Source organism: Saimiri boliviensis, chromosome 3 (assembly GCF_048565385.1).
Source record: "Saimiri boliviensis isolate mSaiBol1 chromosome 3, mSaiBol1.pri, whole genome shotgun sequence".
Taxonomy (NCBI): Eukaryota; Metazoa; Chordata; class Mammalia; order Primates; family Cebidae; genus Saimiri; species Saimiri boliviensis.
In genome coordinates, this window is record NC_133451.1 from 66,810,110 (window position 1) to 66,829,459 (window position 19,350).

At 40.1% G+C, this 19,350-nt stretch overlaps 1 long non-coding RNA gene across 3 annotated transcripts in view; it reads left to right on the forward strand.

The window, feature by feature from the left end:
• LOC141584002 (uncharacterized) overlaps positions 1-18,091 on the forward strand; it is a 53,239-nt gene extending 35,148 nt beyond the window's left edge. For 2 of the 3 annotated variants that reach the window (XR_012516844.1, XR_012516842.1), the window contains one exon: positions 3,852-18,091. This is a non-coding gene — a long non-coding RNA (uncharacterized LOC141584002). The remainder of the gene's footprint in view (positions 1-3,851) is intronic. The other variant, XR_012516843.1, reaches the window with a different exon arrangement.
• The last annotated feature ends 1,259 nt before the right edge of the window (positions 18,092-19,350 follow it).

Here is a 19,350-nt window from a genome sequence, read left to right on the forward strand (position 1 = left end):
CATAAGTTTCCTTACTTAAGTAACACCTGAAATTCATAGCTTACAACACTGTTTAACAGGGAATTACTGTAAGTAATGACTCACAGTTTTTGTAAATAATCTAGGTAAACTATTAAATAAATAATTCAAGTAAATGTAAGGGAGCAAATTCTTGTAAACAAACTTGTCATATAATTTAGGATCTAAGGTTATTAATAGATATTAAGTGACTCAGTAATTTTCCAATTTAAAAATTGTAAGACCCCTTTTTTTAATGTTCATATTAAAAGGTAAATATCTTTGTCTAATTTGAAGCCTGTTTGAAGGTTATATAAATCAAGGTAAAAGGAAGCAGAAAATAAGAGATGTAAAGAAAGTTATAGATATAAATTTGTATTTTTTTAGTCAGGCACAGTGGCTCATGCTTGTAATGCCAGCATTTGGGAGGCCAAAATGGGCAGATTGCTTGGGCCAGGAGTTTGAGACCAGCCTGGGCAACACAGTGAAACCCTGTCTCTACGAAAAATATTGATACAAGAATTAGCCAGGTGTGGTGGTGCACATCTATAATCCTAGCTACTCAGGAGGCAGAGGTTGTAGTGAGCCAAGATTGTGCCACTGCACTCCAGCCTGGATGACAGAGTGAGACTCTTTCTCAAGAAAAACCTCAGACCAGGCATGGTGGCTCACGCCTATAATCCCAGCAGTTTGGGAGGCTGAGGTCGGGGGGGATCACTTGAAGTCAGGAGTTTGAAACCAGCCTGGCTGGTTTTGGGGGGGTTCATCTTTACTAAAAATAACAAAAATTAGTTGGGTGTGCTGGCAGCGGGGGGAGGTGGGTGCGGGCAGAGGCGGGTGGGGGGGGTTACCTGTAATTCTGGCTACTTGGTAGCCTGAAACAGGAGAACTTGAACCTGGGAGGCAGAGGCTGCAGTGAGCTAAGATCAGCCACTGCACTCCAGCCTAAGCAATACAGTGAGACTCCATCTCAAAAACAAAAATTAAAAAAACTGAAAAATAAGAGGATTTTTGGTTAAAAAAGAGAAAAGGAAAGTGATTTTATATGAGAAAGAATCTTGTATAGTGAATTTTGTCCTAAAATAAAGTAACTGGCTTGCTCAAGAAAAAGAAATATTTAGGACAAACCAGAAAGTTCAAGGATGTTATAAATGGTCTAAGTCATGATAAGGTTAGTAAAAAGGGAATTTACATAAATGTTATGTGATTAATTGGCTTTAACTGAAGAAAATGGTAATAGTTTTCCTAAAATTGAACTTTGATATTAAAAAAGCATGAATGCAGAACTAAAAGATTTGGTTAAAATAAAATTTTATTGAAATATTGACTTAATGCAAGAAGTTTTTTTATTTTTAGATTCTATAATCTATAATGTTTCTTTGAAATTCTTCAGATTGATATCTCAGAAGTTCAGCTTTTCTTTTACAAAGGCCTTGGATGATAATTTTCTCCTTCACTTTTTGTTAGCTCCTGTAATTTTTTTTAAATTAGTAATCTAAAATAAGGGAGAAAAATATTAAAAAACAGGCAAATAAAATATTTTGTTAACTTTCCTCCTTTTAATTCTGCATGCTTATATCTCTATCTTTATATGTTTCATGAAAGTGATATTTCACTATCAAACTTCATGTAAGAGCTCTAATCAAGTAACTCAAAAAAAAAAAAAGTAAGTGCTTATTAGACTGGTAAAAGCCAGCTCAGATACCTTTTAATTCATATAATGCTGGTAATATTTGATACAATTAATTTGATAAATTTAATTTCAAAACTGTTCAGTAATTAAAAATCTTAAAGTCATGTTATGTTAAATTATTTCATTTTTTTCCTCTGAGAATTTGAGTTACTAAGCATTGAAATAATAGGAACATAAAATATGTTTTTGGTGAAGTTTACAAAACCCAAGGATGTTTATTTTGATTAAAAAAAGAAAATGGGGTTATTTTCTAGTTAAACCATTTGAGTTGCTTTAAAATGAAGGAAAAGTTATACAGATAAAACTAAATGAATAAAAGAACAATGAAACCAGGACAACAAAAGTTGACTCTGAGACCTGTGGTTACCAAGTAGGTAGTCAATATGGGGAAACAGAAAAACCAAATAACCAGCCAGAGGATATAATGTAAAGAAATTGTTCTGTTTTGTAGATTGGTATCATCAGTTTCTTTTTTTGTTTGTTTTTTGAGTGCCTACCTCTGTTGCCCAGGTAGGCACTCAGTGGCGTGATGTCAGCTCACTGCAGCATCCACCTCCTGCGTTCAAACAATTCTCCTGCTGTCCGCCTCTCAAGTAGCTGGGACTACAGGTGCCCACCATCATGCTTGGCTAATTTTTTTTATTTTTATTAGAGATGTGGTTTCACCCTGTTGGCTAGGCTGATCTTGAACTCCTGATGCCCACCTTGGCCTCCCTAAGTGCTGGGATTACAGGCATGAGGCACCATGCCTGGCCTATCTGTTTCTCAAAATATCTATGTAGTGGATTGTAAAAATAACCACTTTAAGAACGAAATTTCTTAATTTTAAGTTCTACAGAATGTAAGGGCTTGTTCGGGTTGAGGCAGGACCCCACAGCTTACTGTTGAACAATCACTGATGAGTATATATGATCCAAATGCACAGGAGGTTATTCCTGAGAGAACAGTCATCCTAGTGGAGCAGATAAATGTCACTCTGAGGTCTGTTTGCCCTGAAAAGGAAACTGCCTAATTCTCCCTGTAATATACCAAGTGGAGCACCCCAGATGAAGCAGTTAATATGCCTCATATGCAAGCCATGTGGGACTGGCTTTATAATAACCAGGATATCCTCCAACTAAATAAACCTTATTATCTAGGTAATGGTAAATTTGGAGTGAAAAGGGCCCCTTTTACATGGGCCTTTCAGAAGCTCTGTCAAATTAGCTATCCCTCATGGGTATTACAAATGCATCTCCCTGCTGGAAACTCAAACCCTTTTTCACCAGAAAAAGTAAAATGGCCTAGGGAGAAGAAATAATTTCCAGCAACCAGAATATAAAAATGTGCAGGTTAAAAAATTATGAAATTTAAGATGTTTAAACAGGCTTTATGTATGGTAGTTGTAACCTCTTTACCTAAATGTCTTATGATAATGGGTTATTGTATCTAACAGAGTGTTGTTTCCCCTATCTAGTACTACAAAACCAAAGGCATGTAAATCTGCTCTTTTGAGAAATGTTAACATCACACATGCTAAATGGGAACTAGTAAGATCGCCTGGGCCCACAAAGTATAGGGTAGAAGCTGGAGTATGAAGCTCTGCTTGATACCCCTTTGTAGAGCATTCATTGTGGCTGAGGCCAAAAAACTATGAGTAGTACTTCCCAGTGATAAAGACTGGACTGGAAAATTTCCACTTGAGGGGCATTAACTGCCCTGCTATAGAATGTTAACTGAAGCTATCCCTATGCTAAAAGAAATAATTGTGTCCCAAAGAGTTCTATGAGAAAATAAAAGTGATAGCTGTGCCCAGTGGCTCACGCCTGTAATTCCAGCACTTTGGGAGGCTGAGGCAGGCCAATGACAAGGTCAAGAGATCGAGACCATCCTGTCCAACATGGTGAAACCCCATCTCTACTAAAAATACAAAAAACATTAGCTGGGTGTGGTGGCACGCACCTGTAGTCCCAGCTACTCGGGAGGCTGGGGCAGGAGAATTGCTTGAACCCAGGAGGCAGAGGTTGCAGTGAGCCAAGGTAGTGCCACTGCACTCCAGCCTGGCGCCTGGTGATGGAGTGAGACTCTGTCTGAAAAAAAAGAAAAGTGGTTTACATAGGATCTTGCTACTGGAAATACAAGGAGGAGATACTCATAAGCAGGAAGCCTCTTTCCTTCCTAGGAAACTTTTCTGTGTGAGAAGCTGCTATATTCTACAGTGCCTGATAGACAGCTCCCATGAGCTGTTTGGCTTGTGAATGGCATTTCCAAGGTAAACAAACACTTGTTTGAAAGCTGTTGTTCTGGTTAAAGAAGGGTCAAGAAAATCTTTTTCCTTTGAGTTGTTTGGGTGAAATATGTTTTTGTAAGCAAATTTACCTTTCTCTCTGAGTTCTCCAAAATTTGAATTGTGATTTTATGACAATATAGTTATTTGCATACATCATATAGTTATTTGCATTCAGTAAGAGTCTTTTAAACAGAGCAATTGTTTTAAAAAGTAAGAATCTTTTAAATAGGAGACACTGGTTCCTTTACCAAGACTTCAACTAAAATGAATATTTTTAGGTAAAGTTTCAGCAAAGCTAACTTAAAAGAAGCCTATCTAGGCAATTAATTATTGCTGCATTTTAAGCAAATAATAAGGCCAAGTATAATAAGCCTAAAACTTGTTTTTCACACAAATTGGTCTTACTATAATTTGTCTTTAATAGAAAAGGAAGGCTAGAGAAAGAGAACTTGTTTCAAAGGAAAAGTGTAACACTTGATAATAAGTTTCAGCCCTAATTTTGTTTATTTTGAGTGCAGATTGAATCATTATTTCTTGGCTACAATAATACTGTAGAGCGTACCAGTTTATAATTTTTCTTCATATTTTTAGATGGTGCCCTGATAGAATAGGTTGCTTTTTATGTTCTAACATACAAATACTTTTTTGATTGTCAAAATATAAATGTTATTTATCTCTTATTGCTTTACTTCCAAGGAAACCAAAATTATGATATTCTGAAGACCAGAGATGCTAATCTCCATCATTTGGCATCCGACTGGCCCAGATCTGTTTTCCACTGCCAATGCTCTGCTCCCAAAACTATGCAGGCACTCTTCCTCTAGGCCCAGGAACTGTCATAGAAGAGGTGGGTGCATGAAAATCTAAGGACCAGTTTTGAGAGATAGAATTAGAGCAAGGTAAGATGGGATACAAAAATGCCTAAACAAACCTAGTAAAACAAACCTAAGCTATTATGTGTCACTTTTGCATCTACCCCAACCATGAAGAATTTTTCACTTCCTGTAGAATTAAATGAAACTATTTATTAATGAGATAAAGATACCTTATAACAAAGCCTCCTGGGTATAATGCTTCCAGTTATGAGTTTGCTAACATCTATCTATCTATCCATCCATCCATCCATCTATTGATCGATCTGATTTTTTTTTTTTTTTTTTTTCAGAACAATGCTTATTTTGTTTGGTTTTTGTTTTAAGACAGAGCCTCCCTCTGTTGCCCAGACTGGAGTGCAGTGGCTGATCTTGGCTCACTGAAACCTCTGCCTCTTGGGTTCAAGCGATTCTCATACCTCAAGCCTTCTGAAATAGCTGGGATTACAGGCATGTACCACAATGCCTGGCTAATTTTTGTATACTTATGTTGTGTATAGCAAGCTGTTATAAGTCTGTAATTAAAACCAAGCTTACAGTAGCTCAACACATAGAAGTTAAAAATAAATAAGTTTTCTAACTTTGCCTTTTGGCTTTTGTTTGTTGGCTTTTTACTTAAAATAGTAATTTTAAGAGGTAATGAATGCCTGTCCACATCCATTCCTATCTGGCCTGGAATAATTATTGGCTATAAGTCTTTTGACTCAAGGCTCTTGGCCATCGGGAGTCACACCGAGGGATAAAGATGGACCTGGGGCAGGCCACCATGTCACCCTGGCAATGCTGTGGAACAAAATAAAGATTTGATGGCCTTTATTGTTGCCTCTGGTAAATCTTGGCCAGAAGGGGGAAAATTTAAACCAAAGATGAAATTCTAAGCACCCTCAACCATCTGAATGGATTTTCTCCTTGGCAATGGTGCTCTTTAAAATTTAACCTGAGAGGCAGGGCATGGTGGCTCATGCCTGTAATCCCAGCACTTTGGGAGGTCAAGGCGTGGGGACCACTTGAGGTTGGCAGTTCAAGACCAGCCTGACCAATGTGGAGAAATCCCATCTCTACTAAAAATACACAATTAGCTGGATGTGGTAGCACATGCCTGTAATCCCAGCTACTTGGGAGACTGAGGCAGGAGAATTACTTGAACCCAGAAGGTGGAGGTTACAGTAGTCTGGGCAACAAGAGCTAAACTCTCTCTCTCAAAAAAAAAAAAAAAAAAAGTTTCCCTGAGAGACTGTTTCAGACCATGATGGCAAGTGGGGGTCAGACATTATACCTCTCCAGCATTAACATCGACACAGATCTTTAAGTCTGATAAGAAGCATTTACAATCTTTTCTCTCTGAAGCCTGTTACCTGGAAGCCTCATCTGCATAATTAAACTTTGGTTTCCACAATACCTTATCTTAACCCGGACATTTCTTTCAACTGATCCCAGGTCTTTAGATAAACTCAGCCAATTGTTAACAAGAAAATTTTTACATCTGCCTGTAAGCTGGAAGAACCCCCTCCACCCTTCGAGTTGTCCCACTTTTCTGAACTGAACCAGCATATTTCTTAGATGTATTTGCTTCAAGTCTCATGTTTCCCTAATATGTATAAAACCAAGCTGTGCCCCAACGAGCTCGGGCACATGGTCTTATGACCTCCTGAGGGCTGTGCTATGGCCATGATCATTCTTATTTAGCTCCACATAAATATCTTCAAATAAAAAAAAGAAAATCAACAAAGAAACCTTAAACAATACACTAGACCCGAAACACCTGACATTTACAGACTGTTTTGCCCAACTGCTACAAAATACACATTATTTCGATAAGCACATGCAACATTCTCCAAAATAGACTATATCTTCATCCACAAAACAAATCTCAATAAATTCAAAAAAAGTAGAAATCATATCAGATATCTTTTCTGATCAGAATGGAATAAAACTTGAAATCAATAATAAAGGGAGCCTTGGAAACTACATAAATACATGAAAATTAAACAACATGCTCCTGAATGAACAACGGACCAATGAAGAAATCAAGATGAAGCTAAAAATTTTATTGTAACAAAATAGGATTATATTATACAAAAATATATGGGATACAGCAGAAGTAGTACTAAGAAGGAAGTTTATAGCAATAAACACCTGTATCAAAAAGGTATAAGGACTTCAAATAAACAACCAAACTATTGTTGAATACCCTGAGTTCCAAATTTGTCTTCAAAGAATCAGTATGCCAGTAAGTTCAGTTTCTTTGTTCTCCATTTTAAAGTTTAACTTCCTCATTCTCTTCATCTCCTTGCCCCTAGTTTCAGTAAACAACTTTCCCACCAGCCCTAATCAGTAGTTCACATCTGTTCCTCTGGTCACCTGCTCTGTCCTGAGTCATCCCTGGTCACTTGCTCTAACTTGAGTCACCTTTAGTCATGTGTTCTGCAACTGTCTTTCCCACTGAAAGTGCTCACCCTGCCACTCTGGCTCATACCCCTGATCTCTTTAAAATAGCCAGTTGGAATTAGCTTAGAGTGTGCAGTCCAACCCTAGCCAATAGAAGAACAACACAGCAGTAGGAGCTACCTGTGTCAGGGATAAGAACCACTTCCCCTCCCTTGTTCAGGTGTGCTCTCTGCTTCATCCACGAGACACTCCCTTCTATAGAAGTAAAAATTGCCTTGCTGAGAAAATTTATGTTCAAGTGCTATTTCTTTTGCAGCACCAAAATACTTGCTTCTAACAATTTGGTGGCCCATATGGAGAGCCCATTCTCCCCCAGAGAGCAGGTGTCCAGTGGCCTCTTGTGAGGAGACGTGTCTCACTGCCTTGTTGCAGAGGCCTCAGAGTGAGAGACTGGGGACCCACCCAGTGTGATGAATAAACCTGGACTCTCAGCAACATGGAAAGAAACTGGCCAGTGACCTGAGGGAAGGGATCCCTGCATACTACAGCCACCAGATAACTCTGTGCACAGACTAAGGTAAGAAATTCTGTGCACAGACTGATGTCATAAAGGTGTCAAAGTATTTCCTTGGTGGCTGGGATATTCTGGAGGTTGAATGTGTGTGTGAATAATCACAAAGACTACTGACTGTGGTGCTGCTTGTGTGGATGGTACTAAACAATACTGCTGTGCAGAGTGAGTGGGTCCTATCTGCAGTTCCATGGCCACCTCATATGGCTTAGGGTGGATGCTGCCATGGGGATTATACTGGCATGCCGATGCCAAGAGGGACCTAGATCTCCTCTGGGGAAGAAGCCAGAGTGGATAAAGCACAAGAAGGGTGCAAGGAGCCTCCAGTGGGTGGAGCTAAAGGATAGGAAAGGCATTTCTAATATGAGAAATTGAGCCTGGTGGCCCTAGCAAGCCTCTAGAGAAAGGTGAGACATTTCCAATATGAGAAATTGAGGCTAATAGCCCCAGTAAGCCTCTAAAGAAGTATAGGGGAAACATTTCAGATATGATAGATTGAGCCTAACTAGGACCAAATATGGAAAATACCACAAGCAAGACAGTGAGCAAGAAGGATAAAGATGGTAACAGGATAATCTTGTTAGCCTCTGAGTCTCATGTTTAAACACTAGAAGGATAAGGAAAGGACTAAATGTAAGAAAAAACAACAAATGATAAAATATTTCTGTTTTATTTGGACTCAGGGACCCATTCTCAAACCATCAATCTTCTGGCCAAAATTTGGGTTGAATGAAGATGTAATCTGTCAACTTCTAATTCAATATATTAATGATAGAAGTCCAGTTTCTCAAGGAGAACTGGACTATGATCTTCACTGGAGGCAAGGACTTGTCCTCCTTTTTCCCTTAAAAAAAAAACAAAACAAAACAAAACAAAAAACAGGGAAGAACCTAATCTGGCACCTCAAAATGAAAAGTCTGAGGAGCCAGTTCCCATGTCTAAAGACTCCTCCAGCACATGGGATCCCCTAGACCATCTTGCCCCACTCATTGTTCCCAATCCCTCTCCCTAGGTTGCCACTGCCACTCCAGATCCTTTCCAGATCCTTCACTGTCCCATGTTATTTCTCCTCCTTACAATCCTGACTCTTGGGAATTATCATCCCAAGTGTCTCCTACCAGCCTAAGGAACGCCGCCACCCCCACCCCCTGCCCAAGGGGACTCCATCATGCAATAGAGCAATATAAAAAGCATATCCAAAACTTCCCTTTTCCCCCTACAGCTAAAGAGTTGGCCCCTACCCTTTTCCTTTTAAGGGAGATACCACAAGGACGGGGAGCCATTGGCTTTGTGAATGCTCCCTTAACCAGTTCAGAAGTCCGGAATTTTAAAAAGGAGCTTAAGCCACTACTAGATGACCCTTACGGAGTGGCAGATCAAACTGATCAATTCTTAGGACCTCAGTTATACACTTGGGTCAAGTTAATGTCTATCTTGGGCATCCTCTTTTCGGGAGAAGAAAGGAGTATGATTTGTAGGGCTGCTATGGTAGCTTGGGAATGTGAGCACTCTCCTGGTCAAAACGTTCCTACTGTGGACCAAAAATTTCCCTCCTGAGATCTCTGGTGGAATAATTACAACCCAGCTCACTGAGAAAACGTGCAGGCAAATTATAGTAAAAGGAATTTGGGTATCAGTACCTTGAACCCAAAATCTCTGTAAGGCATTTGATATACAACTGGAAAAGGGTGAAGGACCCATGAGATTCCTAGACAGGCTGAAGGAGCAAATGAGGCAATATGCAGGCCTCAATTTAGAAGACCCTCTTGGTCAAGGAATGTTAAAATTCCAATTTGTCACTAAAAGTTGGCCAGATATTTCAAAGAAATTACAAAAAATAGAGAATTGGGAAGATCGTCTCCTAAGTGAACTTCTCAGGGAATCTCAGTAGGTATATTTGAGGAGGGATGAAGAAAAACAGAAACAAAAGACAGAACTTACATTATCCACCTTCCAACAGAGGGCTCCACACCCATGTACTAAGCAGAGCTTCCAGGGGGCCAGAAACTATAAAGGGTTCAAACCCTCCTTTAGAGCACCTAAGCCTCCATCTAGAGGACCCAGGCCCTCATTTACCAAGTCCTCCATAGGGTAAGGGGGAGCAAATTTGAATAATCCCAGAATTAAGAGGGAGGAAGGGCAAGATAGGTGCTACAAATGTGGAAGAACAGATCACCTTAAGAGAGAATGTCCCAAATTAAAAAGGAGAAAGAAGGTCACTTTAAGAGAGAATGTCCCGAATTTAAAAAGGATAAAGAAGCCCTTCCATTCATGACTTTCAAGGAAGAGCAGGGGGGCCCACCAGGAGCCCTTGATACATTTAGAGGTGAGACCTAAACATGAGCTTATCACCTTTTTAATCAACTCTCGAGCACTTGTTCCTCTGCTTGCTTCTCCCCACTTAATATTGCCTGTTTTTCAGAAAAACTTTTAGTCTCTGGGGTAAAAGGAGAAAGGTTTAAAGTAAAAATTTTAGAGGACACAGAAGTTAGATACCAGTATCGATCAGCTTATATTCAGTTTTTGTTAATCCCTGAAGCAGGGACTAACTTAGGGAGGTATTTAATGTTAGGCATAGGCCTACAAGTCAGCCCAAGATTATTCCTCACCTTATTAAACCTACTCACCAATGCAGATGAAAAATATATTAATCCTAATGTCTGGTTCAAAGAGGGAAACTGAGGGAAATTCTGAGTCCCTCCAATCCACAGCAAGCTAAAAACCCCTGTAGAAGTAGTAAGGAGAAAGCAATACCCCATTCCCCTAGAGGGCAGGATAGAGTTGAAACCTATAATTGAAGACTTTCTTAAAGATGGGTGTCTTGAGCCCTGCGTGTCCCCTTGTAATACCCCAATACTGCCAGTCAAGAAATTAGACGGGTCATACTGGGTGGTACAGGACCTTAGAGCTATTAACCAAATAGTCCAGACCACCCACCCTGTTGTCCCTTACACCATTCTTAGTAAGATTCCATATAATTAATCCTTACACCATTCTTAGTAAGATTCCATATAATTATCAATGATTTACTGTAATAGATTTAAAGGATGCTTTTTGGGCATGTCCCCTGGCTGAAGATAGCCATGATAATTGCTTTCGAGTGGGAGGATCCCCATTCAGGGCAGAAACAACAATATCGATGGACAGTCTTGCCCCAAGGGTTCACAGGCTCCCCTAATCTTTTTGGCCAGATTTTAGAACAAGTATTAGAAAAAGTTGTCATCCCAAAACAAATATGCTTACTCTTGTACGTGGATGACAGTCTCATATCTGGTGAAGATATAGAGAAGGTAACTGACTTCTCTACACATTCTTAACCATGTGCAATTTGAGGGGCTATGAGTCTCAAAAGGAAAGCTTTATTATGTAGAGCCTGAAGTTCAATGTTTAGGCCACTTAATAAGTGCATGCAAGTGAAGAATAGGGCCTGCACAAGCTGAAGGAATTGTGTCCCTACCCTTGCCTCAAACTAAACAAGAACTCAGAAAATTTGGGGGATTAGTTTGATACTGCCGCTTATGGATTGACTCATATGCACTACACAGTAAACTGTTATATCAAAAACTTGCCCAGGAGAAACCTGGCCATTTCCTGAGGACTTCTGAGGAGGTTAATCAAGTCGAGAAGCTGAAAGAAAGGCTCCTAACTGTTCCTGTTTTAGCCTTGCCCTCCCTAGAAAAGTCATTCCACGTTTTTGGCAATGTGGACAGTGGAATAGCTTTAGGAGTGCTTACTCAAAAACACGAAGGCTGCCAGCAGCCTGTGGCCTTCCTATCAAAGGTCTTAGACCCAGTCACTTGTGGATGGCCTTAATGCATCCAATCCATTGCGGCTACAGCAATATTAGTCTAGGAAAGCAGAAAGTTAACCTTTGGAGGAAAACTGAATCAGCGTACCTCACCAAGTTAGAGCCACCTTAAACCAGAAAGCAGGGAGATGGCTTACTGACTCAAGAATCTTAAAATATGAGACCATTCTGTTAGAAAAAGATGATTTAACATTAACCACTAATAATTTTCTCAACCCAGCATGTGCCCTAACAGGGAATCCAAATCTAAGGAGAGATCACACATGTTTAGATTTGATTAATTATCATACAAAGATTCAACCAGACTAGGAGAAACTCTCTTCAGGCTGGGATGGCACTTATTTATAGATGTTTTCTCCAGAGTGATTGGGGGTAAAAGACATAATGGGTATTCAGTAATTGATGGAGAAACTCTTGTAGAAATAGAGTCAGGAAAATTGCCTAATAACTGGTCTGCCCAAACTTGTGAGTGGTTTGCAGTCAGCCAAGCCTTAAAGTACTTGAGGAACCAGGAAGGAACCATCTATACCAATTCAAAGTAAGCCTTTAGAATGGCTCATACATTTGGAAAAATTTGGACTGAACAAGATCTCATTACTAGTAAAGGTCAAGACCTTGTTCACAAGGAGCGAATCACCCAAGTATTGAATATCCTTCAGTTGCCAGAAGAAATAGCTATTGTCCATGTCCTCGGACACCAGAAAATCTTTTCTTTTGAAAGTCGAGGAAATAGCCTAGCAGATCAGACAGCCAAACAGGCTGCTGTGTCCTCTAAAATGTCTTTTCCACTTACCTCCCTAACTTTCTCCTCCTAGTATAATCCCCATTTTCTCTTCCACTGAAAAAGAAAAACTAATGAAGATAGGTACTAAAAAGAATTCAGAAGGAAAATGGATATTGCCAGACCAGAGTGAAAGGTTATCCAAACCCCTCATGAAGGAAATCTTGTCCCAACTACATCAAGGGACCCTTTGGGGGCCTCAGGCCATGTGTGATGCAGTTTTCAGAGTTTATGGGTGTATGGGAATTTATACCCTGGCCAAACAGGTTATAGATAGTTGCTTAGTATGTGTGAAAACTAATAAGATAGAAAAAGATTACCTCTCAGGGGAAGAAATCCAAGCTTAAGGCCATTCCAAAGTATCCAAGTTGATTACATGGAAATGCCTCCAATAGGTCATCTAAAATATTTACTAGTCATAGCAGATCACCTCACTCACTGGGCCGAAGCTATCTCCTTTTTAAATGCAGCTGCCAATAATGTAGTCAAGGCCCTAAGTGCAAATACAGTACCCAGGTTTGGACTAATAGAAAATATTGACTCAGACAATGGAACTCATTTCACCACACACATCATTAAAAAGCTATCTCAACCATTAGACATTAGATGGGAATACTATACTACCTGGCACCCACCTTCATCAGGGTGAGTAGAAAGAATAAATCAGGCTCTAAAGAACCACTTAACCAAATTAGTTCTAGAGACTTGGTCACCAGGGACCAAATGTCTTTCTATTTCCCTGTTGAGAATCCAAACGGCCCCACTGAAAGATACTGGTGTTTCTTTTTATGAGATGCTCTACAGATTCCTTATTTACACTTCAATTCTGACGTTCCTACCTTTGAAACAAAAGATAAATTTCTTACAAATTATATACTTGGTCTGTCTTCTACTTTCTCTTCTCTTAAAACTTAAGGTCTCTTAGAGCAGATGCTGCCCCTGGAGTTCCCAGTGCATAAATATCAACCTGGGAATCATGTCCTTATAAAAAGCTGGAAAGAGGAAAAGCTCAAACCGACCTGGGAAGGAACTGACCTAGTCCTCCTAACTACTGAAACCACAGACTGGATAGCAGAAAGAAGATGGACCCATCACACCAGAGTCAAGAGAGCACTGTCCCTTCCAGAATCATGGACCATAGTCCCAGGGAGAAACCCTACCAAACTAAAGCTAAGAAAAGTTTAACCCTCCTTCATTTATTCTATTACTCCTTCTTTCCTTGTCTATTGCTGACCACCGCGTTGTTAATGTAACCAAGGCAATTTTGCCCTATTACATTTGATGCCTGTCTTGTTATATGCCTGTGGAGACTTGCCAAGTCAAAGACAGCTCTCCACTTCAGAAAAGTACCTCTGTCCTTCCTGACTGTCCTCAGACTGGACATTAGTGAATTTGGATAATGTAGTCTGGGAAGATTTTGATAAAGACCCCAGTGTCAACAGGGAGTCTTGCTCCCCTGATACAGAGCTTTTATGACATAGTTGGTCCAACATTCTGTGGACCACTAAAGAGCAAGGATGGACTGCCCCAACCAGTAATTGTAATTTCGTAAAACCATACATTCATTTTACTAAAGGAACAGCTTCCCCTAATTGCCAGCTAAACCAGTGCAATCCAATACAGGTTATTATATTAAACCCTCAAAGTTCTTCCCCTTTAAGCCAATTTTCTTCTTTAAGCCAATTTTATGGTATGGGGACTGAGGTTTCAGAAATCCTATTGGATCTTTTGAAGTACATTTCATTGATCCCCTACCACCTACACCTTTCACCATGCCTTCTTCCAAAACCTCTCACAATGAAATAGTTGCTCCTCTCCCATCTAATGACAAGACCAAGGTAGCTATTGTAGAAGTTAAAGACCTAAAACAAACATTGGCGATTGAGGCAGTATATCAAGATGCAAATGCTTCATTGGAATTAATCAAATATTCCATCCACACGTTAAACAAAAGCAATTGTTAGGCTTATATGCATGGCAGGCCAGAGGCTCAGAATGTACCCTTTACAGTAGGATGGTCCTCCAGTCGACCATGCATGGGCTGTATGGTAGCTCTTTTCCAGGATTCCACAGCCTGGGGTAACAAGTCGTGCCAAGCTCACTCTCTGCTATATCCTGAAGTTTGACACCCTGTGGGTCAGCCCCCAAGGGTCATCCAGCTTCCATTTCCCAACACTAAGTTCACTTCATGTCTCTTACAACAAGAGGAAACTTAGTGTTCTTTGGAGACCTTAAGGGATGCACTGAGCTTAAGACTTTTCAAGAAGCTTACCAGTCAGCCCTTGTTCATCCCCAAGCAGGTGTGTGGTGGTATTGCAGTGGACCTTTATTGGACACTGCTAAGTAACTGGAGTGGCACTTGTGCTCTAGTCCAATGGGCTATCCCTTTCACTCTGGCATTTCTTCAACCAGAGGGAGGAAAAATACAACATGGTAAAGCAAGAGAAGCTCCTTATTGGTCTTTCAACTCTCACATTTATTCAGATGCAACTGGAGTCCCACAAGGAGTACCAGATAAATTTAAAGCCCAAGATCAAATAGCTGCAGGATTTGAGACAATATTTTGGTGAGTGACAATTAAAAAGAATGCAGATTGGATAAATTACATGTATTACAACCAACAGTGGTTTATTGACTACACTGGAGATGCTGTTAAAGGAATAGCTGAGCAATTAGAGGCTACTAGCTAGATGGTTGGTAAGATAGAATAGGCTTAGACATGATATTAGCAGAAAAAGGAGGAGTTTGTGTTATGATTAAAACTCAATGTTGTACCTTCATCCCAAACAATACCACCTCTGATAGAAGTATAACAAAGGCATTGCAAGGTCGAACTGCTCTGTCCAGTGAGTTAGCCACAAACTCAGGAGTAAATGACCCCTTCACAGGGTGGCTAGAAAAATGGTTTGGTAAATGGAAAGGAATCATAGCATCAATTCTTACTTCTCTCATAGCCGTAGTGTGTGTACTCATTCTGGTTGGATGTTGTGTCATACCCTGAATCTGTGGGCTGGTGCAAAGACTCATAGAAGCAGCACTTACTAAAACTCCCTTAATTTTCCTCCACCTTATTCTGAGAAGCTTCTTCTTTTAGAGAATCAAGCAGAACAACTAAGCCAAGACATGTTAAGGAAGTTAGAAGAGAGAGATCTGTGAAATTCAAGAGGAGGGAATTGTTGAATACTATGAGTTCCAAATTTCTCTTCAAAGAATCAGTATGCCAGTATGTTCAGTTTCTGAGTTCTTTGTTCTCCATTTTAAAGTTTAACTTCCTCATTCTCTTTATCTCCATGCCCCTAGTTTCAGTAAACAACTTTCCTGCCAGCCCTAATCAGTAGTTCCCATCTGTTCCCCTGGTCACCTGCTCCATCCTGAGTCACTCAAGTCACCTGCTTTGACCTTAGTCACCTTTAGTCACCTGTTTTCATAACCAACTTTCCCACCAAAACTGATCACCCCACCACTCTGGCTCATACCTCTGCTCTCTTTAAAATTGCCAGTCAGAATTACCTTAGATTGTGTGGTCCAACCCTAGCCAATAGGGGAATGATACAGCAGTAGGGGCTACCTACATCAGGGATAAGAACCGTTTCCCTTCCCTTGTTCAGGTGTGCTGTCTGCTCCATCCACAAGACACACCCTTCTATAGAAGTAAAAGTTGCCTTGCTGAGAAAATTTATGTTTGAGTGCTACTTTCTTTGTGGCACCAAAAAATTTGCTTCTAACACAATGCACTTCAACAAACTAGAAAAGCAAGAGCAAACCAAAATTATTGCAAGAAAACAAGCAATAATGATCAGGCAGAAATAAATGAAAGTGAGACTAAAAAACAATACAGAAGATCAATGAATCAAAAACTTGTTTTTCTGAGAAGATAAAATTGACAAGCCTTTAGTCAGACTGTGAAAAAGGAGAAGACATAAATAAAATCAGAAATGAAAAAGGATACATAACAACTGATAGAGAAATACAAAGAATCATTAGAGACTATTATGAACAACTAGATGACAATAAGTTGGAAAACCTAGAATAAATGGATAAATTTCTGCACGTAACCAACTTACTAAGATTGAGCTATGAATAGAAAACCTCAACAACCAATAAAAAGTAACAAAATTGAAGCTTTAATAAGTCCTCATCTGACTAGGCGTGTTGGCTCATTCCTGTAATCCCAACACTATAGGAGGTTGAGGCAGGAGGATTCCTTGAGGCCAGGAGTTCTAGAAGAGCCTGGGACATATAGCAAGATCCCATGTCTACAAAAAATAAAATACAATAAAAATTAGCCAGGTATTGTGGCATGTATCTGTAGTCCCAGCTACTCATGAGGCCAAGGCAAGAGAATTGCTTGAGCCCAGTAGTTCAAGGCTGCAGTGAACTGTATCATGCCACTCCACTCTAGCTTGAGCAACAGAGCAAGACCCTGTCTCAGGAAAATTAATAGTACTACAAAGCTATAGTAACTAAATCAGCATGGCATTGGCATAAAAATAGACACCTAGAACAATGGAATGTAAGAGACAACCAGCTATCTGGTTGTCTATGTGTTCACAGCCAATGCATTTTCCAAAGAGGTGCCAAGAACATATGACAGGGAGCAGACAGTTTCTTTAATAAACGGTGTTGAGAAAACTGGATAATTATATGCAGAAAAATGAAACTAGACACACTTCATCATATACAAAAATCAAAATGAATTAAAGACTTAAATTCAAGACATGAGACTATGAACCTCCTATTAAAAAAAAAAAAACTGGAGAAATGCTCCTGGAGATTGGTCTGGATAAATTTTTTTTTGTACAAGACATCAAAAGCATAGGCAACCAAAGCAAAAATAAATGGGATCACATTAAGCTAAAACACTTTTTTACAGCAAAGGAAACAATCAACAACCCATAGAATGGGAGAAAATATTCACAAACTATCCACCTGACAAGGGATTAATAACCAGAATATGTAAGGAGCTCAAACAATGCAACAGCAAACAACAACAACAACAAATAATAATAATCTGATTTTAAAATGGGCAAAAGTTTCTAACATATATTTCTCAAAAGAAGATACATGAATAGTCAACAGTATATGAAAAATGCTCAGCATCACTAATCATCATAGAAATGCAAATCAAAACCACAATGAGATGTCATCTCATTCCAGTTAGAATGGCTTTTTATCAAATGATAGGGAATAGCAGATGCTAGTGAGGATTGGAGAAAGGGGAATCCTCAAACAGTGTTGGTGGGAATGCAAATTAGTATAATCATTATGGAAATCTGTATGGAGTTTCCTTGAAAAAACTAAAAATAGAACTACTATATGATCCAGCAAGTCCACTACTGGTTATGTATTTGATTGCAATAGGAGACAGACCAAGTTCCTAGGCAGACAAGGATGGGTACCTGGTGAAACCTGATCTTCAAGCCAAAGACAGCCTGAAGCCTGAAAACTGAGCTGCTAGTTCTGGATAGAGTCCACAAACAGAGTGAAAACTTCCTCAATGCCTGTTGGCCAATCGGAATGGTGCTTTCTCCAGGCCTGCCCATGGACCAATCAGCATGCACTCACCCATTCTGAACCCATAAAAACCCTGGACTCAGTCTCACAGATGGTTACCAGGCCCCCTCTCACATAGAGGGCTACCCACTTTGGGTCCTGTCTTGTGTTGAAAGTTTTTCTGTTACTCAATAAAATTCTTCTCTGCCTTGCTCACTCTCTGGTGTCCTCATACCTCATTCCTCTTGGTCGTAGGACAAGAACCTAGAACTCATCAAATAGTGGGTACAAAAAGAACTGTAACATGCACTCCTGCTCACCGAGCTAGGATAGTGAAAAGACTACTGGTCACCACACACCCCAGTTTGCTGAGCTGCAGGCAGCAGGAATGAATGAGCTGTAACATGCCCCTGTCTGCCAAGCTGTGGGCAGGGGGGAGAGCTATAACATGCCTCTATTCACCTAGCTGTGGGCCGCTGGGAGAACTGTAACATGCCCTCATCCGCCAAACTGCAGGCAGTGGGGAGAGCTATAACATGCCCATTTGCCTAGCTGCAGGCATGAAGAAACAAAGCAGTTAGGTGCCATTCCCTCCTGGCTGGCTCACCGAACTGTTAATACAAACCCCACGACATTTCCTGTAGGCTCAGACCTCAGGACTTCCTGGACAAAAGTTGTAACGCCCCTTGGGACTCTGTGGTTGCTGGCATCTCTGAGTTTTTGGACACCACCAGGTTTACCTCATCTAGACTCTGGCACCCAAAGTGAAAACCATCCGACACTTCCTGTCCAGCTGTAGGCTGATTGTGGAGTCCCTGTTCAGGTGTGGGATCTGGGCTGGGATGTGAACCAAGTGCAGCCTGCCAGCCAACTGGGCAGAGTGAGTCCAACAGGCCTGACTCAGGCCCAGGGCAGAGTTCATGGTAGCTATGGAGAATTCTGGCTGGTGAAGCTGCACTGAAGGAATCCTTTAACATATTCAAAAGAAAGGAAATCAGTATATCCAAGAGATACCTGCATTCCCATGTTTATTGCAGCACTATTCACAATAGCTGAAATATGTGTTTTTAACCTAAGTGTTCTTCAGTGGAAAATGGATAAAGAAAATGGAGTGTTTGTGTGTGTGTGTGTGTGTGTGTGTGTGTGTGTGTGTGTGTGTGTGTATACACACACACAAGGGAATATTATTCAGCCATAAAGAAATTGAAATCTTGTCATTTGCAGGAACATAGAATGGACTGGAAATCATATTAAGTGAAAAAAGCTAAGTACAGAAAGACAGATATCACATGTTCTTTCTCATATCTGGGAGCTAAAAAGGGGATCTCATAAAGATGGAGAATAGATTGGTGGTTACTAGAAGCTAGGAAGGGTAGAGGAGAGAAGAGGAGGGAGAGAGGTTGATAATGGGTACAAATGTACAATTTGGTGGAAGAAATAAGACCTAATGTTTGATAGATTAATAGGGTGATCTATCA